At 37.2% G+C, this 22,000-nt stretch overlaps 1 protein-coding gene across 1 annotated transcript in view; it reads left to right on the top strand.

Moving 5' to 3' along the window:
• Theg (Testicular haploid expressed gene) overlaps positions 1 to 22,000 on the top strand; it is a 151,608-nt gene that overhangs the window by 27,185 nt on the left and 102,423 nt on the right. The window lies entirely within an intron of this gene.

The raw sequence follows: 22,000 nt of genomic DNA, 5'->3' as shown, positions 1-22,000 counted from the left end.
AATATTTGTCTAGTTCAGCCTTAAATTTATTTAAGCTATCAACTTCCACAACAGATGGAAGTCTGTTCCAGCCATGGGCATCTGCAGAGGGGGGAGTAAACTGGGCACTTGCCCTCCCTGGGATGAGTAAAAAATTCCACAAATTATAATTATAAAAGTGATTGAGATATGTAACCTTATACTCTCGACCATGGGATGCTTTGTCTGTTTTCAAATTTTATTACTGGTTGGCCCTCGGCGGGGTAACCATAGAACACGTGTTTCATCTATTGCAGCAATAAAACATGTTCCTGTTTTTGGTTCATCTTTTTCTGATTTGTGAAAAAAATATTCATTACTGTTGTGAACAGCAACCAGTTTGTTTGCCCTCTGTGTCTAGTGAGTCACTGAGTGAAGTGTGAATTGTAAATTTATAGTGAAACAAATTTAAAAAGAAAAATACATTTTTAAAAGGTAAGTGTATGTAATTTAATATTATTTTACTTGTTAGTTTTATGATTTTTTTGCTTTTAAACTGAAATAATTTAATTTAGGATTTTGAGATTAATTAATTAGTTGATTTTTAATAAAATATGCTGGTCAATTTTTTTATATATGAAATCGTGCTAAAAACTGTAGTAATTCTGAATACTTTTTTTTTTTCCAAGAATTAAAAATCGATGTAAAATTATGAAAATAATGTATTTATAGTTTTATTCTAAAAAAATATTTTCTTATTTGTGTTTCCCCTCTTTCAGAATGGATATAAGAAATTATTTTTCTTCCCTAGAAAAATATGCAAAAAGACGTAAAATTAAAATTGAGCAGGAAAAATGTATGCCCTCAGATACACAAGTTGATCCAATTCCTGCAACATCGATTCAAAATGACTCTTTCGAGTCAATTTCATCCAATAATTTATTAGAATATGATATTCTAATATCATATTCTAATAAATTATGTTGGAGTTCTTATGTTGGATTATGTTCTTACATTGGAGTTTCCACTATAACACCAACTTTAAAATTTGAAATCTTTTCTAATTTGTGTTATTTTGAATAACACAACCATGGTTGTGTTATTCATAACTACAGAAAAAGGTGCGTTTTGCAAATATTGCATTTTGTTTGTACCAAAAGTACATTGGGGCTGTCAAGGCACATTTATAAAAACTCCATTTATAAAATGTAAAGATTTTAACCAAGCTGCTAGAAATCACATGTCATCTCAATGGCACAAAGAAGCTGCTATTGATGCACAGAATTTTATAACAATCCACAAACATCCAGAAAAAGATATAATTTGTCAAATTGATAAATCAATACAAAAACTAGAGTCCAATAGAATTAAATTAGGTTCTATTTTGTGCCACACGTGATTTGCTGTTACAGGAGAAAAGGAGTGATTCTGGAAATTTACGTGATTTATTTCAATTTCGGATCGAAGCGGGAGACTTTATTTTAAAAGATCATTTGATGAAAGCTCCTGCAAATGCCCGGTACACTTCTGTAAGAACTGAACATCAACTAATAGAACTTTGTGAAATGGAAATACGAGAAAGCATTGTATCTGCTGCAAATAAATCTATTGGATTTTCAATCTTAGCTGATGAAACCGCAGATATTCCTGGGATAGAGCAGCTTTCACTTGGCATTAGGTTTGTTAATAAAAATATAAGGGAAGAATTTTTAGGATTTACAAAACTCTATGATATGGATGCAAAAAGTATTAGTTCTGCTATTTTAAATAAATGTACTGAATATGGTTTGGACATGAACAAATTAATTGGACAAGGATACGATGGCTGTGCAAGTATGGCAGGAAAGGAAGCTGATGTTCAAGCTCAGATAAAAAAATATATATCCAAAAGCCACTTATGTACATTGTGCTTCTCACACATTAAACCTAGTTGTGAATGACCTAAACATTGTACCAGGAGTTCACCAGACAATAGGAATTATAAAATCTATGGTAAAATTTTTTAGAGAAAGTCCAAAACGAAGAGCCATCATGCCAACAATTCCTTTACTTTCAGAAACTAGATGGACTTCGAAATATCAAAGTATATCGGTTTTTTCAAAGAATTTTCAACTCATTTTCAATAAATTAAAAGAAATTTTTACGAACTGGACAGGATCAACACATCAAGAAGTGCATCGCTTAGTAACATCATGTAGTACTTCAACGTTTATTATTTGTTCAAATATAACATCAAAATATTCTGCTATTCTCGAACCAATAACCCAAACATTACAAGCCATAGATGTAGATTTACTAGCCGCTCACCAACATATTGAGGACTTACTTAAAATATTTGCATTTCATAGGGAAAAATCTGAAGAAAAATTTGAAGAGATTTATAAACTTTCACTAGATATGGCTGAAAAATTAACAATAGAAATAGAAATATCTAGACAATGTTCCATACAGAAATATAGATTCAATTATCCTGGAATCACACCTGAAGACTATTATCGGCAATAAATATTTATCCCATACTTAGATTCTTTAATTTCATCCTTAAAATCAAGATTTTCCTCGGATAACGAAATAGTATTTTCAGTATTATCCCAAGAATTTTCTAAAAATAGATAAAAAAAGTTCCAAAAAAACGTCAAAAGAGTAATCGAATAATACAATTTACAGTATTTAGAAATAGAGGCAACAACGTGGTATGAAAAATGGACAAATTTTCCTCCACTGATATTCTCCAAACTTTACCAGAAGTTTTGGAACATTGCGACTATTTCCTTTCTATTAATTCGTCAATAACTATTGGTATGACATTACCTGTTACAACCTGTACCATTGAAAAAGGTTTCAGCACTTTGAGATGTGTGAAAACATGGTTAAGGTCCACTATCTCAGAAACTTGCTTATCAGGTTTATGTATGATTAGTGTGCACAGGAAGAAACTAGAAGAGGAAGTGGTAAAGAAGAAAATTATTGAAAATATCATCAATAGGTTTGCAAGCAATTGACGGAGAATTCAGTTCTTATACGATACATGATTATTGAAATTATTATTATCTATATATATATATATTAATTCTTGTTTCCTTTATATTGTAAATTTATATACATTATGTATGTGTTTTTGTATTGATGTACTGTACTCTATAATCTACTTGTGAAAAAAAAACCCAAAAAAATTAAATAATTAAATAAAAATAAATTGATGTAATTATGTCTCCAAGCTTTGCCCCCCCCCGGTAAAATTTTCTGTGGATGCCCATGGTTCCAGCAATCAACTACCAACTGGCTAAAGGCAAACTTCCACATATCTATTCTACAGCTGTCTTTCCTCAATTTGAATCTGTGCCCCCCCCTCAGGTTCTTAATCAGAGCAAGCGGAAGTATCCCATCAGCATTGAGCCTGCTCAAACCATTCAAGGCCTTCTACACCTCGATCAGATAAACTTGCAGGTGCCTAGTCTCCAAATGCTGCAACTTGCAAAACTTAAGCCTCTCCTGGTAAGAGAACCCCTTTGTTCCTCTCACCAATCTTGTTGCTCTTCTCTGTACTCGTTTTAGCAACTCTACATCCTTCCTAAAATGAGGCCTCCAGATCTGTATGCAGTACTCAAGGTGTGATATTATCACACCTTGAGTACTGCATACAGGTGTATTGATAAGGATATTATCCCTTATACAAAGGGATAATATCCTCCTTGTCTCTGCTAGCAAAATTCCTATATATCATTGACAGAAACTCCATGACCTGGTCTGGCAGCCCATCTGCACTGCTCATAGAACTTCATATCTGACTGCACAATTACCCCCAGGTCTTTTTCATTCTCCACTTCCATGAGTGTAGTACCACACAGTTGGTATGTTTCTCTTGGGTTACTGCTACCCATATGCAGTACTTTGCATTTGTCAATGTTAAACTTCAGTTGCCACTTCTCAGCCCATCTGCCTAACTTGTTTAGATCCTGTTGCACTAGCATACTGTCTTTTCTGTCATTAACAACCCTGCCAACCTTTGTATCATCTGCAAACTTGGACATTAAGCCTGATACACCTTCATCGATATCATTGATAAATACACAAAACAACAATGGGCCCAGCACTGAACCCTGGGGGACTCCACTAATAACATTAATCCACGTAGAACAGTGTCCATTTATTACCACTCTCTGCCATCTCTCACTCAACCATCCCTTTATCCATTGCAGCAACTTACCCTTAATGCCAAACCACTCCAATTTGTACAGCAGTCTTCCATGTGCAAAAGTATCAAAAGCTTTCCTGAAATCCAAGTATATGTTATCCATATTATTTTTTGCATCCAGTTCCTTTGTGACCACATCGTAGCATCCAATCAAATTATTAAGACAAGACTTCCCCTAAACAAACCAATGCTGTGTCTGAACTATTACTGCAGTCTTGTCTAGGTGATCTAAGTGTCTGTGATTACTCACGTCACCCTTTCATTCCCCCTTGTGAATTGAAGATAGATTTGCACATCTCCAGTCCATTGAGACTTCCCCTGACTCTAAGGATGCTCTCATAATTATGGCTAAGGGGTTGCTTAGTTCCCTTGCTGCCTCCTTCAATATAACTGGATAGATTCCATCTGCCCCCAGGTGCCTTTTTTATGTTTAACTTCAACAATTTTCCTCCACTTTGCTCTCAGTTATTACAAAATCACTTAGCTCCCTGTTAGAGTTTGATAAACTTCTGGCATTCCCCTCCTTGAATAACTCCTCATGTGTGAATGTAGATGCAAAATACTCATTCAGTTTATCAGCTACTTGAGCAGGATCATCAATAGTCAAACCATCTGTGTTAAGTGGACCAATCTGATTTATCCTCTTCCTTAAAGAATTTACCTAAGTAAAGTCTTTGCATCCTTTGCCAAAGATTTCTCATAATCTGCCTTTGACTACCTAACCTTCTTTGTGACTTGATTATAGACTATCTTATATCTGCCATAAGCTTTTGTGTCGCCTGATAATTTATATGCATCCCATGCATTTTTCTTCTCTGCCACAAGACTCATTAGTTTATCTGACATCCATTTAGCCCTGAACCTTGAAAAGTATTTCTTAGTTGGTATGAAAAGCCTAGTAGTCTCCAAGATTAAGTCCCTGAAGGCTTCCCATTTTGAATTCACCATTGATAATATCATCAGTTGATCTTACTGTATACAACTTAAAAACTGTCTGAGACCACTGTAGTCACCTTTACGAAAACAAAAACCCTTCCCTTTACACTTGATGGTAGTTACATCTTTAAGTAAATCCCACATCAGTACACTGTGATCACTGTCACATAGTAGGTCCTTTACCTGCAAATTCTTAATGCATGAATAATGACTGCTGATAATCAGATCAGGAGTATTACTCCCTCTGGTTGCCCCTCGAACATGTTGCTGTAGAAAATAATCCTCCAATAAATCCACAAAAGTCTTGCTAGTGTGCGAGTGACCAATCCACAAGTTCCAGTCAATATCTGGAAAGTTAAAATCCTCCATTACAAGACAATTCTGATTTACTGGCCCACTCTATTTCTCTGCACAACAGTTCATTGTACTGATCAGAGTCATTACGCCTATAACACACTCCTACTCTCATTTTCTCTTTCCCATTGTTTATGTCACACTAAACAGACTCAACATTGCATTGTCCACCCATGTCAACTGGATGCACTTCCTTAGATTTTGTGTTTCTTAACTAACAGCATAACCCCTCCTCCCTTCCTGTCCTATCTATCCTTTCTATACACATTGTACACCCCAAATTCCAATTATGCACTGCTTATATCTGTGTGACACCATGTCTCTGATATTCCAGCGATATCTGCCTTTGATGTCTTGATCAGCACTTCAAATTCATCAAATTTATTTACTATACTTCTAGCATTGGTATACATGCACCTGTTGTTACTCTTTGTTACCCTAACACAGCCCATGCATTTACTTGTTCCATGATGCTGCTCATTACAATAGAAATGTTTGCCATTCAGAGAGTTTTCCTTATAATCCATTTGCTTTCCTTTCTTCAGAATCCAGCACTAATCTCCGATCATGGCAGTATCCCAGTGATCTTGGTACCACTTTTCCATCATGGATATGTCCTGATGTTCTGAATAGTTCATTTAACTTTATTTTTAGGTTGGCTTGGTACATAGGAGCAGATTGCACCTTACCAAGTTCAGACTTAAAAAGACAGCAGGAATTTGCTGTATTTGTAACATGGTTTAGGGCAGTGGTTCTCAAACTCTTTAATACGAATCCGCCCTAAATCCATTATGCAAAATTCCTGGCAGCCCCAGCACCGGGTGCATATGCCCTGGCAGAATATTTTGTAAGGTGGTGCATGTGGAAGGGCAATGAGGAAATTTTTTTTGAAAAATGCATGAAAAAAATGTTTGGCTTTTGGTGCAGGATTTTTAAACAAAAATATTTTTATTTAAAAATTGGCCTCAATCTGCATTTTAGGGGCTCACATCTGGTGAGTAATGGGTTTGGCAAACCCAGGGTCCTGAGCTGGATATCGTCATCCTTCTCTTTCTTGGCGATTTCTCTCTCTCTCTTGGTAACTCAGGAAATTTTTTTGGCTGGTGCAGCATAAGCCTCAGGCTTTCTTGCATCATATGGCTAATAATAATAATGTTTTTAGAACAATAAGTGCTTTTTATAATTTATATCCAGAAATTAAAATAATTCAAAATTAAAAAAAAAATATATACAAAATTATATTGAAATTTTATTAATTTTAGGAAAAAATGCTTACAATAAAAATATATTCTTAAAAAGAGAACAAAGCATAAAACAATTAATGTGAATCATGTGCTTGATGTGATTTCATAGTTTGTTTATATTTGGGTGTATTTTAGACAAACATTCTTGCATTTCGTTTTCAACCAACTTCAGTCTTTCCCTCTTTTTAGTTTTGATATTAACAAGTGTAGAAAACCCGAGTTCACACAAGTACGAGGTAGAAAATTGTACCAAAACTTGAAGTGCTCTGGCTCCTACATTGGGATATTCCTTCTTAATTAATATCCAAAGTATTCGAGTGAAATTTCAGAGTATTTTAATCACAACGTATGGTCATTGCGAATTTGTATTAATTCCTCTTCTTCATTAAGGCTTAACTCCATTTTATCCAATGTCAATTCAACAAACAGATTTTGTATCCAGTCAAAACTGTTGATAGATATATCAGGAAAATAATGACAAATATGTTGTTCTAGTGATGTTAAGTGTTCAGAAATTAACTTCTTTATATTTTTATTCTTTGTTGCAGCTGTCTTTGAAAACATTTCCATGTTGGCTTCGTTAACTTTAATTTTCCAAAATTTTATCCTGTTTTTAAAAGTGGCAATTTTATCAGAAGATTTTAATAAATTTTCATCATTCTTTGCATACTGGAATTTATATTATTCAATTGTTCAAATTATATCTGTTATATAAGTGAATTTTGTACACCAAAAATCATTTTTCAACGATCGACAAAATTCATGCTTGTTTTCTTGTTCAAAAAAAAGTGAATAGTTCTACTTTTAATTTGTAAACACAACTCAGACAGTATGAAGAAGGTTCAAATGCACAGATCCAAGTTCTTCACACAGTTTTGCAAACAACTAGATAAATGAACCACTGGGTGGCAGTGATCACAGTGTGCTGAAGTGGGATTTACTCAAGGAGGTAACTACCATCAGAGGTAAAGGGAAGGGTTTTTGCTTTCGTAAAGGCGACTATGATGGTCTGAGACAGTATTTAAATTCTATACAGTGGGACCAACTGATGATGTTACCAACAGCAAATTCAAAATGGGAAGCATTCAAGGAACTAATCTTGGAAGCTACCAGGCTTTACATACCAACCAAGAAATATTGTTCAAGGTTCAGGCCTAAATGGTTGTCAGATGAACTAATGAGACATATGGCAGAGAAGAAAAATGCATGGGATACATACAAATTAATGGGTGACGTGGAAGCCTATGATAGATATAAGTTGGTCTGTAACCAAGTCACAAAGGAGATTAGGCAGGCAAAGGCAGATTATGAGAAATCCTTGGCAAAGGATGCAAAGAAAAACAGAAAAGAGTTCTTTACCTATTTAAACTCAAGAAGGAAAGGGATGAATCAGATTGGTCCACTGGATGTTGATGGTTCAACAGTTGAGGATCCAGCTCAGGTGGCTAACAATCTAAACGAGTATTTTGCATCTACATTCACACATGAGGAGTTATTCAGGAAGGGGAATGTCGTAGGTGAAGTAAACATTGGCAGTGAGCTAGATGATTTTCTAATAACTGAGAGGAAAGTGGAGGAGAAATTGTTGAGGATAAACATAAAAAAGGCACCCGGGGTGGATGGGATCTATCCAGTTATATTAAAGGAGGCAGCAAAGGAAGTAAGCAAACCCCTAGCCATAATTATGAGAGCTTCATTGGACTCAGGGGAGGTACCCATGGACTGGAGATGTGCAAATGTAACCCCAATTCACAAAGGAGGATCAAAGGCTGACACAAGTAATTATAGACCTGTTAGTTTAACTTCGGTTCCAGGAAAATTAATGGAGGCACTGGTTAAAGAAGCACTGCAGGATCATCTGGACAAGAATTCAGTTATAGCTCAGACACAGCATGGGTTTGTTAAGGGCAGGTCTTGTCTGACCAATTTGATTGGATACTATGATGTAGTCACAAAAGAACTGGATGCAGGGAATAACTTTGATATTATATATTTGGATCTTAGAAAGGCTTTTGATACTGTTGCGCATGGAAGACTGCTGCACAAATTGGAGAAGTGTGGCATTCGAGGCAAATTGCTGCTATGGATAAAGGGATGGTTGAGTGGCAGAAGACAGAGAGTGGTAATCAATGGACACTGCTCAACGTGGACTAATGTTATTAGTGGAGTTCCTCAGGGTTCAGTGTTGGGTCCATTGTTGTTTTCTGTATTTATAAATGATATTGATGATGGTGTATCAGGCTTAATGTCCAAGTTTGCAGACGATACAAAGGTTGGCAGGGTTGTTAAGGACACTACTGATACTATGCTGCTGCAACAGGATCTGGAAAGGTTGAGCAGATGGGCTGAGAGGTGGCAAATGAAGTTTAACATTGACAAATGTAAAGTACTACATATGGGAAACAGTAACCCCAGATCAACGTATCAACTCTGTGGTACTACGCTGACAGTGGTAGAGAATGAAAAGGACCTGGGGGTAATTGTGCAGGCAGATATGAAGTTCTCTGAGCAGTGCAGACGAGCTGCAAGAGTAGCTCATGGTGTCTTGTCAATGATATACAGGAATTTTTCTTGCAGGGACAGGGATGTGATTATTCCCTTGTATAAGGCATTGGTCAGGCCACACCTTGAGTACTGTATACAGGTCTGGAGGCCTCATTTCAAGAAGGATGTAGAGCTGCTGGAACGAGTACAGAGAAGGGCAACAAGATTAGTGAATGGAACAAAGGGTTGCTCTTACGAAGAAAGGCTTAAGTTTTGCAAATTACAGAGCCTGGAGACTAGGCATCGCCGAGGTGATCTGATAGAGGTGTACAAGGCTTTGAATGGCTTGAGCATGCTCAATGCCGATGGGATTCTTCCTCTTGCTCAGAATAATCACCTGAGAGGGCATAAATTCAAATTGAGGAAGGACGGATGTCGGATAGATGTGCGGAAATTCGCCTTTAGCCAGCGGGCAGTTGGTTTGTGGAATAGACTTCCATCGCTTGTTGTTGAAGTTGATAGCCTAAACAAATTTAAGGCTCAGCTGGACAGGTATTTCGAACGAATTGAGGGGTGAAATGGGAGTAGTGGTTTTTTTTTTTTTTTTTTTTGGCTGATGCTGAATAAGCTTGCTTTCTTGCATCATATGCCTCTACTAATGCTAACTGTGATTTGAGAGGCCTGCTCTTAATATAATTAACTATCTTAATTATTTCATTCAGGACAGTTAGTAATTCCTCTCCTAGTGTTTTTGCAATTAAAAGCTTATTGATATAAAAAACAATGAGTAGATATGATATTCTTATTTTCTTTTTTGGCTAGTGATAGAAAACCCTTTAATGACCCAATCGTGGACAGTGCCCCCATCTGTGCATATTCCCACACATGATTTTGATACATCTATAGATTTTAAATATTCATTCAAAATGTTAAAAGCATCTTTACCTGTCGTGGTTCATTCTAATTCTTTGCAACGTAAAAATTGTTCTATTATTTTATCATTTTCAATAATAAGAACAAATGCCAGTAGTTGGGCTTTACCTACAATATCTGTAGATTTGTCTACTTGTAATGCAAATATAGGAGATTCTTTAATTCTAGAAGAAACAAATTTTTCAATATTATCTGACATATCACAAATACATCTGCAAATCATATCATCAGACAAAGGAATTTTCTTTAATTCTTCTTCTATCCCAAACATTGTTTTACAAATTACTGCACAGGTGGAGAGAATTAGTTTCTCTGCAATTGTATGTGGTTTCATTTCTTTGGCTATTATTTCTGCTACTAAATAACTGGCTTCTTGTGCTCGCTTGGCAACTTAAAATTTTTTTATAAAACTGTAACTTTGTTTCTCTTGCAATTTTAATAATCTTTTGAAGTATTCTTGTGTCTGATTAGAAAGGTTACTATGTTTTGTAGTGAAATGTCGCGATAATTTGCTTGGATTCATAGCATCATTTGCGAATATTACTCCACAAACAATACACATAGGATTAGGTGCAAAACTATCACCACACCATGTTTGGTTTGGTTTGGATTTTATCGGCGCATTAGCAACTAAGGCTAAAATGCGCCAAGACCAGGTACCACACCATGTAAATCCCATTTCTAAGTAACTGTCTTGATACATAAGAGTTTTTTTCTTTTTTATAGTTGAACTTGTGCTTACTTCAGTTTTTCTGCTGCTCTGTGAAGTATCTTCGTTGTATGACACTATTTCTTGATTCAAATGTTCATTACTATCTTGATTTTTTCTCTTTTTAATAATAAAGTTGCCAGTTGTGGCAACTTTATTATTAAAACAACTTTATTTTAAAACATTGTTTTAAAATAAAGTTGGCCACGGACTGTGGCCAACATTGTTTTAAAATAAAGTTGGCCACGGACTGTGGCCAGTTGTTTTAAAGTACTCGAAGTAGAAATATTAACTAAAACTTTAACGTGCAAAAGATGCTCGACTATATGCACAACTAGGCACACTGATACACCAAAGGAGGAATGCAAGCTAAGAACTAAGGTCCGCTAGCGAGTATGAGCATTTGCAGCAGTGCTATGCTGTTTCAAATACAGTGTACGCAATGGACCACTCGGCTGTTCTGTATATGTAGGTGTATGTACATAAACACTGCAATGCGGTCAGCAATTATATCATGACGACTTCTAATTTACACAGTTGTTGCATGAAAATCAACGACCTTTTGTAGCGATGGCCATGATGTAAGCCGATGCTAAATTTGATGTCTTAGCACCCCTATAAAGAGTAAGTGGCACCCTAGGGTGCCGCAGCACCCACTTTGAAACCACTGGTTTATTTAGTGTTTCCTTCTTTCATAAGTCTTAGTTCATATGGTCAATCATTTAATAAAGTTGAAATATATCTGTTCAATACAGCATTTGATTACTGCTGAACTTCATACTGCATCTTCTACTGTAACTTCAAGAAATAGTATCAAAGTTTTCACTGAAGGCAGTGCACAACATGGAAAACTCAGATCATAAGAAAGGCCTACATTGAAAATACTGTCTTAACAAAAACTTTTATTAAGTAATTCTAGGTGAAAATAGTTGATAATAATCAAACTAAAATTTAAACCTTGCATTACACCTAAAGGAACTGCAACAATAATCCCCAAACTTTTCTTCCTTGTGCCCCCTTAAAATATTTCATAAATTTCATATCTCCCCTCCAGAAAAAGTGAAAATACTCAAATTTGAGTATTTGCACTTTTACTATGAGTATAGAAAAGTATGTATGCCCATAATAAAAGTATGTATACTATGAGTATACATACTTTTATAAATTAATATATGTACTGTATATACACCACTTCCTTTATCTTAAAAAAATTCTTCAATAATGTAAGCTTTTATATGCAGCAGTGCTATGCTATTTCAAATACAGTGTACGCAATGGACCGCTCGGCTGTTCTGTATATGTAGGTGTATGTACATAAACACTGCAATGCGGTCAGCAATTATATCATGACGACTTATAATTTACAAAGGTAAGTGTAAAGTGTGTTTAGAGTCAAACAGCACCAGGAGTTCCCCCCATCTCCGTGTAGTTTTCATTGTCATGTGATACAGTATGCTATAAAGGCCAGAGATTTAAGTGTGTGGATCTTGTGGTGTGTAATGTCGTGTACCATTGTTCTTCTGGCCTATTAGCCACTGGGCCCATGATGGTAAAGTGTGTTTAGGGTCAAATGGCACCAGGGGTTTTGCCCCGTGGAGGCAGACCAGGTACCCACTAGTATATAGTTCACTCTGGCAGGTCCTGCCACCTAATTTCCTCAGATTTCAGTGACTAGGACCTAAAAAAAAAAAAAAAAAAAAAAAGCGTGTCGCAAGAAGCGCTAGGAGAAGTCCAAAATGTTCAGTGAAATTAATTTAGATTGGTGACTTTAGATTGTGTGGGGCGTGTTCACATTGCTGTCAGATAGAGTGGGGTGAAAGCTGAAGACTGGGGGGAGATAGACAGAAATATGGAGCCGAAAGGGAAGGCAACTCCAGTTTACAGTGGAGCATGCCCATGCCCCACCAGAGGGAAGAAATAGGGTGGCAGGGAGGGGAGGGATAGCAAACTGCCCCTTCCCTCCCTGCCAGGAAGAGGTGAGATAGTGAGCCAGACAAGGGAGCTGGCTCAGGTCACCAATGTGGCCTGTGTGCATGGGTGGGAGCTAACCAGACCGCAGGGTCAGGTCTGCACCATCTAGAAAAACTTGAGGCCCAGCAGAGGCAATCCAATGTTGGTTTGGCTGAGTAGGTTGTGCAAAATGTCATAGTTTGGGAGTCACTCATGGGACTGTTGTCCCATCCGGTAGTCATTGTTCTGGGAAGTGGAGTTTTATCACTTCTCGGAAAAGTTCCAGTTTTGTCCTGCATGATGGATCAGGCAGTCAAACCTGACGTCTGGTTGGGTGTCTCCGAGAAGCTTTGTTTGACATGTCTATTCGAGGTTTGCAGGCAGAGGAATGGTCAATCGTCTGGCATACAGGTTCTGGGCAAATTTGGTGAATGTTATATATGAGGCTTCATCTTCCAGTAAGTAGTGTTCCCAGTTTTTGGGATTAAGGTGTACTTGCATGATTAATTCAGCACGAAGATCTTCATAAAGTTTGCAGTCATGCATCTGGTGTTCCCAGGTCTCCACAGAGCCACATGCACACATTGAGTTGTTTTCGAGTCTGAGAAGGTGTAATTTGTGGCGGATCGCTTCATGTCCTGTTAGGAGATACGTGCTGTACAATCCAGGGCAAAGCAATGCTGGATACTGTGGGTATATTTGCTGTAGATCGGGGAGGAACTTCCACGTGACTTCCCCTTTTGTGGAGGTCGTCCAGCGTTGCTGCCATATTGATCGCAAATAGATCTGGAGTCTTTTCTTCTCCACTGTCCGATTTGAAGTTGGGTCTGTAGTGTGATCCTGGAAGGTAGTTGGATTTACGTGTTCAAGCTGCTGTAACATGCCTAGGTGAATCACTTCAAGATCAAGGGGAGGGTGCCAGTGAGTACTTGCAGCGCATGAGTAGATACGGTGTTGCACAATCGCAGGGATGATGGCTGCTTTGTAAAGTGTTGCTAGTGTTCTTCTTTTCAGCCCCCAGTCACGGCAGGTAATCCTGGCAAGCATGGTAGCGTAGTTTTTCATTTTCTTCTGGATGTATTTTAAGTGGGGTGTAAATGATAAATTTCGGTTCAGGATCACTCCTAGGTACTTCTGTGGCCAACTTGATCGTTCTGTTGTAGATTTTTATCTGCGGTGGTCTGGTAGGAGTTAGATATCCCTTTAGTAGGATAGATTGGGTTTTGGTGGCAGAGATATTAAGATGACGAGTTTCAGTCCACTCTCTTAGTGTAGAAAGTGCTGAGTTGGCAAGCATTTCCAGTTGTGCTCTTGAATCAGCAGAGAGGATTAGGGAGAGGTCATCTGCATATGCGAGCACGTGTACACCCCTCAGTTCCAGGAAGAGGAACTCATCCAGCATGTAGTTCCATAGGAGGGGACCCAGTACAGAGCCCTGAGGGGGGCAGCCCCTGTGTACTGAGCGCTCAACCTTGCAGTAGGGAGCCTGCACTAAAACCCTCCTATTGTTCAGGTAGCTCTGAATGCATCCATATAGGTTTGTTGGCAGGTTGGCAGCTCTTAGTTTTGCGAGGATGCTCTGTCACCAGAGGGCATCGAACGCCCCCGCAAAGTCCACAGAGATGAGAAGAAGGTACTTTTGTTGGCGGTTTGACGCGGCATTCATGATACATTCTAGTGCATCCAGAGTGGATTTCCCCGGTTTGAATCGGAATTGTTTCTCTGTTGTTAAATTTGCTGCGGTGTAATGTAACTCAAGCCTCTGTCTAAGAAGTTGTTCCAGGACTTTGCTGAGTACAGACATAAAAGTACAAATTGGAGCAGTATGGCATTAAAGGCAAGGCAAGTTGCTGCTGTGGATAAAGGGATGGCTGAGTTGGAGGAGACCGAGAATGGTAATCAGCAGACACCACTTGTCATGGACTAATGTTATTATGGGAGTCAGCCAGGGTTTGGTGTTGGGCCCATTGTTGTTTTCTGTATTTATCAATGATACTGATGAAGGTATATCATGTCCAAGTTTGCAGATGATACGAAGGTTGGCAGAGTAGTTAATGACTGAACCCTGTGGGATTCCGCTAATAACATTAGTCCAAGAAGTGCAGTGCCCATTGATAACCAGTCTGTCTTCCCACTCGGTCGTTCCTTTTTCCATAGTAGTAACTTTCCCTTAATGCTGCATCACTCCAGTTTGTATAGTAGTATGTACAGCACTATCAAAAACTTTTCTGAAATCTAAGTATATGATGCCAAAACTATTTTTTTCATCCAATTCCATTGTTACTGTGTCAAAGTATCCAATCAGATTGTTCAGACAAGAATGTCCCTTAGCAAATCCATGCTCTGACTGCAGTTAATAGCATTCTTGTGTAGATGTTCCTTCATTAATGTTATCACCCAGTGACTCCATTATTTTCCCCAATAAAGAAATCAAACTAAGTTGTCTGCAATTACTCATGCCATCCTTTGATTTCCTCTTTGTTAATTGGGTATACATTTTCACATCTCCAGTCTGAAGTACCACTGGTAAAACTAAAGATGCTCTTAATTGTGGCTAAAGGTTTACTTAACTCTTTTGTTGAAGCCTTGGATTGATTCCATCCACCACAGGTGCTTTTTAGGCTCACGCCTATGTATGTGTTAAGCCCCTATTGTCTTCATCCTGTCTGTCCATCTGCATGTAACAGGGGGACTTCCTGTGGCTGAATTTCATGAAATTTTGTATTTGAGCTTGTTAAAATACTTGTGAAGCCAAACCAAATTTCATTAAAATCTGGAAAATAGAAATCCATAAATTATTTGTTTATTTTTCCGTGATGTATGGAAAAAAAAAAATTTATATATTAAATATAGTTTCAGTGCATTATTGTTAGCTTTAGACAGTCTGTGCATGCATCACGTGTATGGTTATGCATGACTCATGAACGAGATGTTGCTTGTGAAGAGATACATATATACAGAGACAAAAGAGACTTAAAAGTATATGGAAGAAGAATAATAAATATTATACAGTTGTCTGTTTGTTATTTGGTTTTTAGGAGCATTAGAAACTAAGGCCATATTGCTCTGGGGATATGCGGTGGTCATTCCCTGACCTTTCCGCATCCTCCGTATTTGGTGGTCATGGGCTCGAACCCCAGTCTAATCAAGAAGCGTGTGCTACGCACTGCCGCTCCTGCCCACCTGGCTACGGAGGTGCCTTATACAGTTGTAATTAAATTGAAAAGCTAAGTTCAGAGAATGTAAAACTATATTAAGTGTTCTCTAATGTTATAATCTTAATTAATTGATAAGGGGTTAGCCATATTTAGTTTTCACTTTGGTTAATCACAGAAAAAGAAAACAAAAATTGAATTAATTTAATAAAAAAATCGGATGCTCCTGAAATGCAATGCACTGCATACATCAACTAACATTTTACATTTGGCTTCACAATTTCTTTTCTGGTTTTTTTTTTTTTGATTTTGATTTGGTAGTTGTTGGCGCATCGGCTTCTGTGGCCATATTGCACCTCCCAAGGTTTTTGCAGTACTTTGATCCAAGCCCGAGGCGGGAATCGAACCCGCGACCTTTGGGTTGCCGGGCAGGTACTTTACCCACTCGGCTAGCCCGGTCGGCTTTTCTTTTCTGGTTTCCTCTCAGTTATCACAAAATCATTCACCTTCCTGTTAGAATTTGATACACTTCTAGCATCCCTATTGTGGATTTAAATATAAATCCACAAATGTCTTGCTACTGTGTGAGTGACCAACCATCAGGGTCCAGTCAGTATCTGGAAAGTTAGTCCCTCATTGTAAGACATTTTGAAAATACCTATTCAGTATTTCAGCAACATGACTAGGTTGATGAATCAACAGCAACTAAACCATTCATATCTAGTGGACCGATGTGATTAATCCCCTTCTGTCTAGTTAGTATGTATGTAAAGAAATCTCTGCTACTTTTCTTTGCATTCTTTGACAGAGACTTGTAATCTGTCTTAGCTTTCCTAAGCTCCTTTGGGACTTGATTGCAGACAATTTATATCTGCTGTAGGCATATCTATCACCTTATAATTTATATGCATCCCATGCATTTTTCTTCTTAGCCACAAGTCTCATCAGCTCATCTGACATCCATTTTGGTCTAAGCCTTAAACAGTATCTCTTAGTTGGTATAAAAAGCATAGTAGCTTCTATAATTATATTCCTGAATGCATTCCATTTATAATTTGCTGTTGATAACTCTCATCAGTTGGCTGCACTACACAGAATTTAAAACTGTCTGAAACTGTTGTAGTCACGTTTACAAAAGCCATTCCCTTTGCCCTTGACAGTGGTTTCAACTTTAAGTAAATCCCACATAAATACACTGTGATCATTGCCACCTAGATGGTCTTTTATCTGCAGATTCTTAATGCATGAAGGGGTCACTTCTGATAATCAGATTGAGTATTGCTTTCTCTTGTTGCCTCTCTAACATGCTGCTGCTGCTGTAGAAACAATTATCCAATAAATCTACAGAAGTCTTGCTACTGTGTGACTGACTCAGGGTCAGCATCTGGAAAGTTAAAATTCCCCCTTTGTAAGACATTTTGATTTACTGTCCACTCTGTATGTCTGTACAGTTGTTTTTTATACTCATCACAGTCATTAGGCCTATAACATGCTGTTAGTCTCATTTTTTGTTTTTTTTCCCAGTGCTTATGTCCCATTAAACTGTGTGCACTCTTGTAAGCTTAATGACATAATTATAATTCATTTGGGCAACACAGATCAGCAACAAAAAGAAAAGTTAAATTAAACTAAATGAAAAAAAAAAGTTTTATAATAAAATTGGCTTATGTTGATTCCAAGCTTTATGTAACCTCTTTATAATCAGCTTATATTATTGGTAACTGCCAATATATATATAGTTGGTTATATATAATTTTTCTGAAAAAAAAAAAAAAATAATAATAAAAAGAAGAAATGCCAACTCTTGGGGGAACAAGGGAAAAGGTAAAGAAGAGTTTACAAATACTATCAGCTTTTCTACCATTTGCTTGAAAATCTGAGATTGTTTGTTTCTCAGTCAACATACTGTTATCAGCCTGTTTTCCTTCTATGTGCCTGGTCAGATGCACTAGCTGTGACAAAATACCTTGGTCAACAGTACACAGTGACTGGGAATATTGTAGCATTCAGTAATGACAAAATTGCTCATTCTTACAAAAACTGAATGTATTATACTAACTGGCCATTTAGCAGATTTGTATGACCTGTTTTGGTACAATGAAACTGACTGAAGTATTAAATATGAGAATAAGTTCTGCAACAAGTAGGAGCACATATTTTATTTTACATAGTGAAGCAGTTGCTGGTGATGTTGTTGTTATTTGGTTTTTAGGAGCATTAGCAACTAAGGCCATATTGCTCCGGGGATATGCGGTGGTCATTCCCTGACCTTTCTGCATCTTCCGTATTTGGTGGTCACGGGCTCGAACCCCGGTCTAATCAAGAAGCGTGTACTACGCACTGCTGCTCCTGCCCACCTGGCTACAGAGGCGCCTTGCTGGTGATGGACAGTATAACCATTTGCTCAGTGGGAATGTTTGCATGTCCATTTTAAGATGTATACTAAATGAAGAAAACTGCTAAAAACTAAAAAAAAGTTCTGAAATCTGGGTACACCTTATGCTCTGCCATGCCTTATCATTCAGAAAATACAGTATTTAACATGTACTATAAATGATATAACTAGTAATTGAGCAAGTTGTTCAAACAGCAGTTTGAAGAAATGAAGAAAAGATATGGCAGCAAATGAAATGGTTTGTTTTGGTAATTTATGGAGTTCACAGGGTGACATTAAGATTATTAGCATTGTTGCACTGAAAGTTTATTGTGATGAATATCATTGAAAGTTAAGATGTATGGTCTGTTCTTCACACATCAACTACAAAAATCATGGGGTAGATACTTCTGTGTGTTTCCTTTACACAGTGTATGAATTAAGCAGTTGCTGGTGAGGCCTGCTTGATGAAAATATCTAGTTTTTTATCTGGCAAACCAAAATAAAATAATTCTTAAAGTCAAATGTTTTTTTTATACAATAGAAGAAAAACAGCATTGACATGTACATGCATCATGCAACAGTGAATATGTTACAAGAACCATTATTTGTTCAAACAACTTCTATTGTACTTTGCTTACAGTTTGTTGATTTGGGCACACATTTTATTTATAAACAAATACTTTTATGCATTTATTTGAGTATTAATTCAAAAATTCAACTTTAGTGTAATTGAAAATGTGTAAATTCAGACTGTACAATTTGAAATTGATTGCTGATTCTGACTTTTTTTTTTTTTTTACTGAACATGTGAGTGGATTGTAGGAATGTTTTCGAAGCATTTATTTGTTTGTTTTATTTATCTGCTGGTTAGATGGCTATCTCAAAAATTTTGCTATACAAGATACAATAATAAATATGAGAGTTACCTCAATATCCAAATAGGAGATCTTTTTTCAATTTCCGAGATAAAATCAGATAATTTATCTGATTTTATCCTGGAAATTTAAAAAAGATCTCCTATTTGGATATTGAGGTAACTCTCATGTTTATTATTATAATTAAGAAAAGGGAGATAGATTGAGATTTTCATCTCTTAAGTATTTTAGATTCTATACAATATACAGAAATCAAATTTAAAAAAAATATCCAGTAGTGAAGATATTTGATCAGGTAGTAGTATTAGTAAGTGGCATGTGATGCAAGAAAGCAAATGTATGAGCTTATGCAGCATCAGCCAAAAGAAAAAAAGAAGAAAAAAAAAATCACACCATTCCCTCCAAATGCCTGTCCAGTTCCTCCTTAAATTTATTCAACCTATCAACTTCCACAACGACAGATGGAAGTTTATTCCAGCAATTAACCACCCGCTGGCTAAAGGAAAATTTCCGCACATCTATTCTACATCTGTCTTTTCTTAATTTGAATTTATGCCCCCTTAGATTCGTAATCTGAACAAGTGGAAGGATCCCATCAGAATTCAGCGTGCTCAACCCATTCAAGGCCTTATATACCTCAATCAGATCACTGCGCAGGTGCCTAGTCTCCAGCCACTGCAATTTGCAGAACTTAAGCCTCTCTTGGTAAGAGGATCCCTTCATTCCCCTCACCAATCTTGTTGCCCTTCTCTGTACACGCTCAAGTAAATCTGCATCCTTCCTAAAATGAGGCCTCCAGACCTGTACGCAGTACTCAAGCCGTGGCCTGACCATTGCCTTATACAAAGGGATAATCACCTCCTTTTCCCTGCTAGCAAAATTCCTATATATCATTGACAAAACCCCATGACCTGCCCTGGCAGCCTGTCTGCATTGCTCAGAAAACTTCATATCTGCCTGCACAATTACTCCCAGGTCTTTTTCATTTTCTACCACCTTAAGTGTAGTACCACACAGTTGGTACGTTTCTCTGGGGTTACTTCTACCCATATGCAGTACTTTTCATTTGTCAAGGTTAAACTTCAGTTGCCACTTCTTAGCCCATCTGCCCAAATTATCTAGATCCTGTTGCAGTAGCACACTGCCATTACTGTCATTAACAACCCTGCCAACCTTTGTATCATCTGCAAACTTCGACATTAAGCCTGATATACCTTCATCAATATCATTGATAAATATACAAAACAACAGTGGACCTAACACCGAACCCTGCGGGACTCCACTAATAACATTAGTCCAAGAAGAGCAGCACCCATTGATTACCACCCTCTGTCTTCTAGCACTTAACCATCCTTTTATCCATTGTAGCAACTTACCCTTAATACCATTCTGCTCCAATTTGTACAATAGTCTTCCATGCGCAACAGTGTCAAAAGCTTTCCTGAAATCCAAATATATGATATCAAAATTATTTTTCGCATCCAGTTCCTTTGTAACCACATCATAATATCCTATCAAATTTGTCAGACAAGACTTTCCCTTAACAAACCCATGCTGTGTCTGAATTATTGCTGCAGTCTTGTCTAGATGATCCTGCAATGCATCCTTAACCAGCGACTCCATTATTTTACCTGGAACAGAAGTTAAACTAACTGGTCTGTAATTACTCGTGTCACCCTTCGATCCCTCTTTGTGAATTGGGGATACATTTGCACATCGCCAGTCCGTGGGAACCTCCCCTGAGTCCAAGGATGCTCTCATAATTATGGCTAAGGATTTGCTTAGTTGCTTTGCCGTCTCCTTTAATATAACTGGATAGATCCCATCCACCCCAGGTGCTTTTCTTACGTTTAACTTCAACAATTTCTCTTCCACTTTGCTCTCGGTTATTACAAAATCATTAAGTATCTGCTACAATTTGATAACCTTCTGCCATTTTCAAACCTTAATAATTCCTCACGTGTGAATGTAGATGCAAAATACTCATTCAGTTTGTTTGCTATCTGAGCAGGATCATCAACAGTCGAACCATCAATGTCAAGTGGACCGATCAGATTCATCTCCTTCCTTTTAGAGTTTATATAAGTAAAGAAATCCTTGCTGTTTTTCTTAGCATCTTTTGCCAAGGATTTCTCGTTGGCTTCTTGGCCTTTTGGCTAAGATCAAAGTGGTAGTATTGTGGTGAAAAGCTAGAACAAGCTGCATAAGCGATGTGTGTAAATTATCTCAGATAGAAGGATGACTTCTCTTGTTACATTAGAAGCTTAAGTCAAGATTTTTAATTTTCTTTATAATGTAAAGAAATAATACAACAAACAAAATCAACCCTAGAGACATGGTTTTATCTTGTGCCTTTAGGTATATATACATTATGTGTTTATAAAATATGAATGTTTCTTTTTGTATCATTATTATTATTAGGTAGTATTGGTAAATGAAGCAAGGAAGCAAGCAAGCTTGTAGAGTATCAGCCAAAAAAAATAAATAAACACCGTCCATCCCCTCTAATAACATCTAATTCTCCCTTATTTTTATTCAAATTGTCCACTTCCACAACACCAGGTTACAGTTTAACAGATGGCAGACTAACACACACCTCTGTCCTGCCATTCTTTTTCAGTTTCAGTTTGTCTCTTGGTGAATGTTGTCTGAGAAAGAGTTAGAATACCATCATCATTAAGTTTACTCAATGCATATAAAGCTTTAAATGCTTTGATAAGGTTGCCTCACAAAGTGCACTGTTTCCGCGTGCTGAAATTAGAGAAGTGAAATCTTTTGTGGCAAGACTATCTCATTGTGTTCTTGACTAATCTGATTGATCTCTTCTGCA

This window comes from Mastigoproctus giganteus, chromosome 11, assembly GCF_048544385.1.
Source record: "Mastigoproctus giganteus isolate SK-2022 chromosome 11, ASM4854438v1, whole genome shotgun sequence".
In the NCBI taxonomy this organism is placed as follows: Eukaryota; Metazoa; Arthropoda; class Arachnida; order Uropygi; family Thelyphonidae; genus Mastigoproctus; species Mastigoproctus giganteus.
Note: the sequence above shows the minus strand (reverse complement) of the source record. Positions and strands in the feature narration are given on the sequence as shown.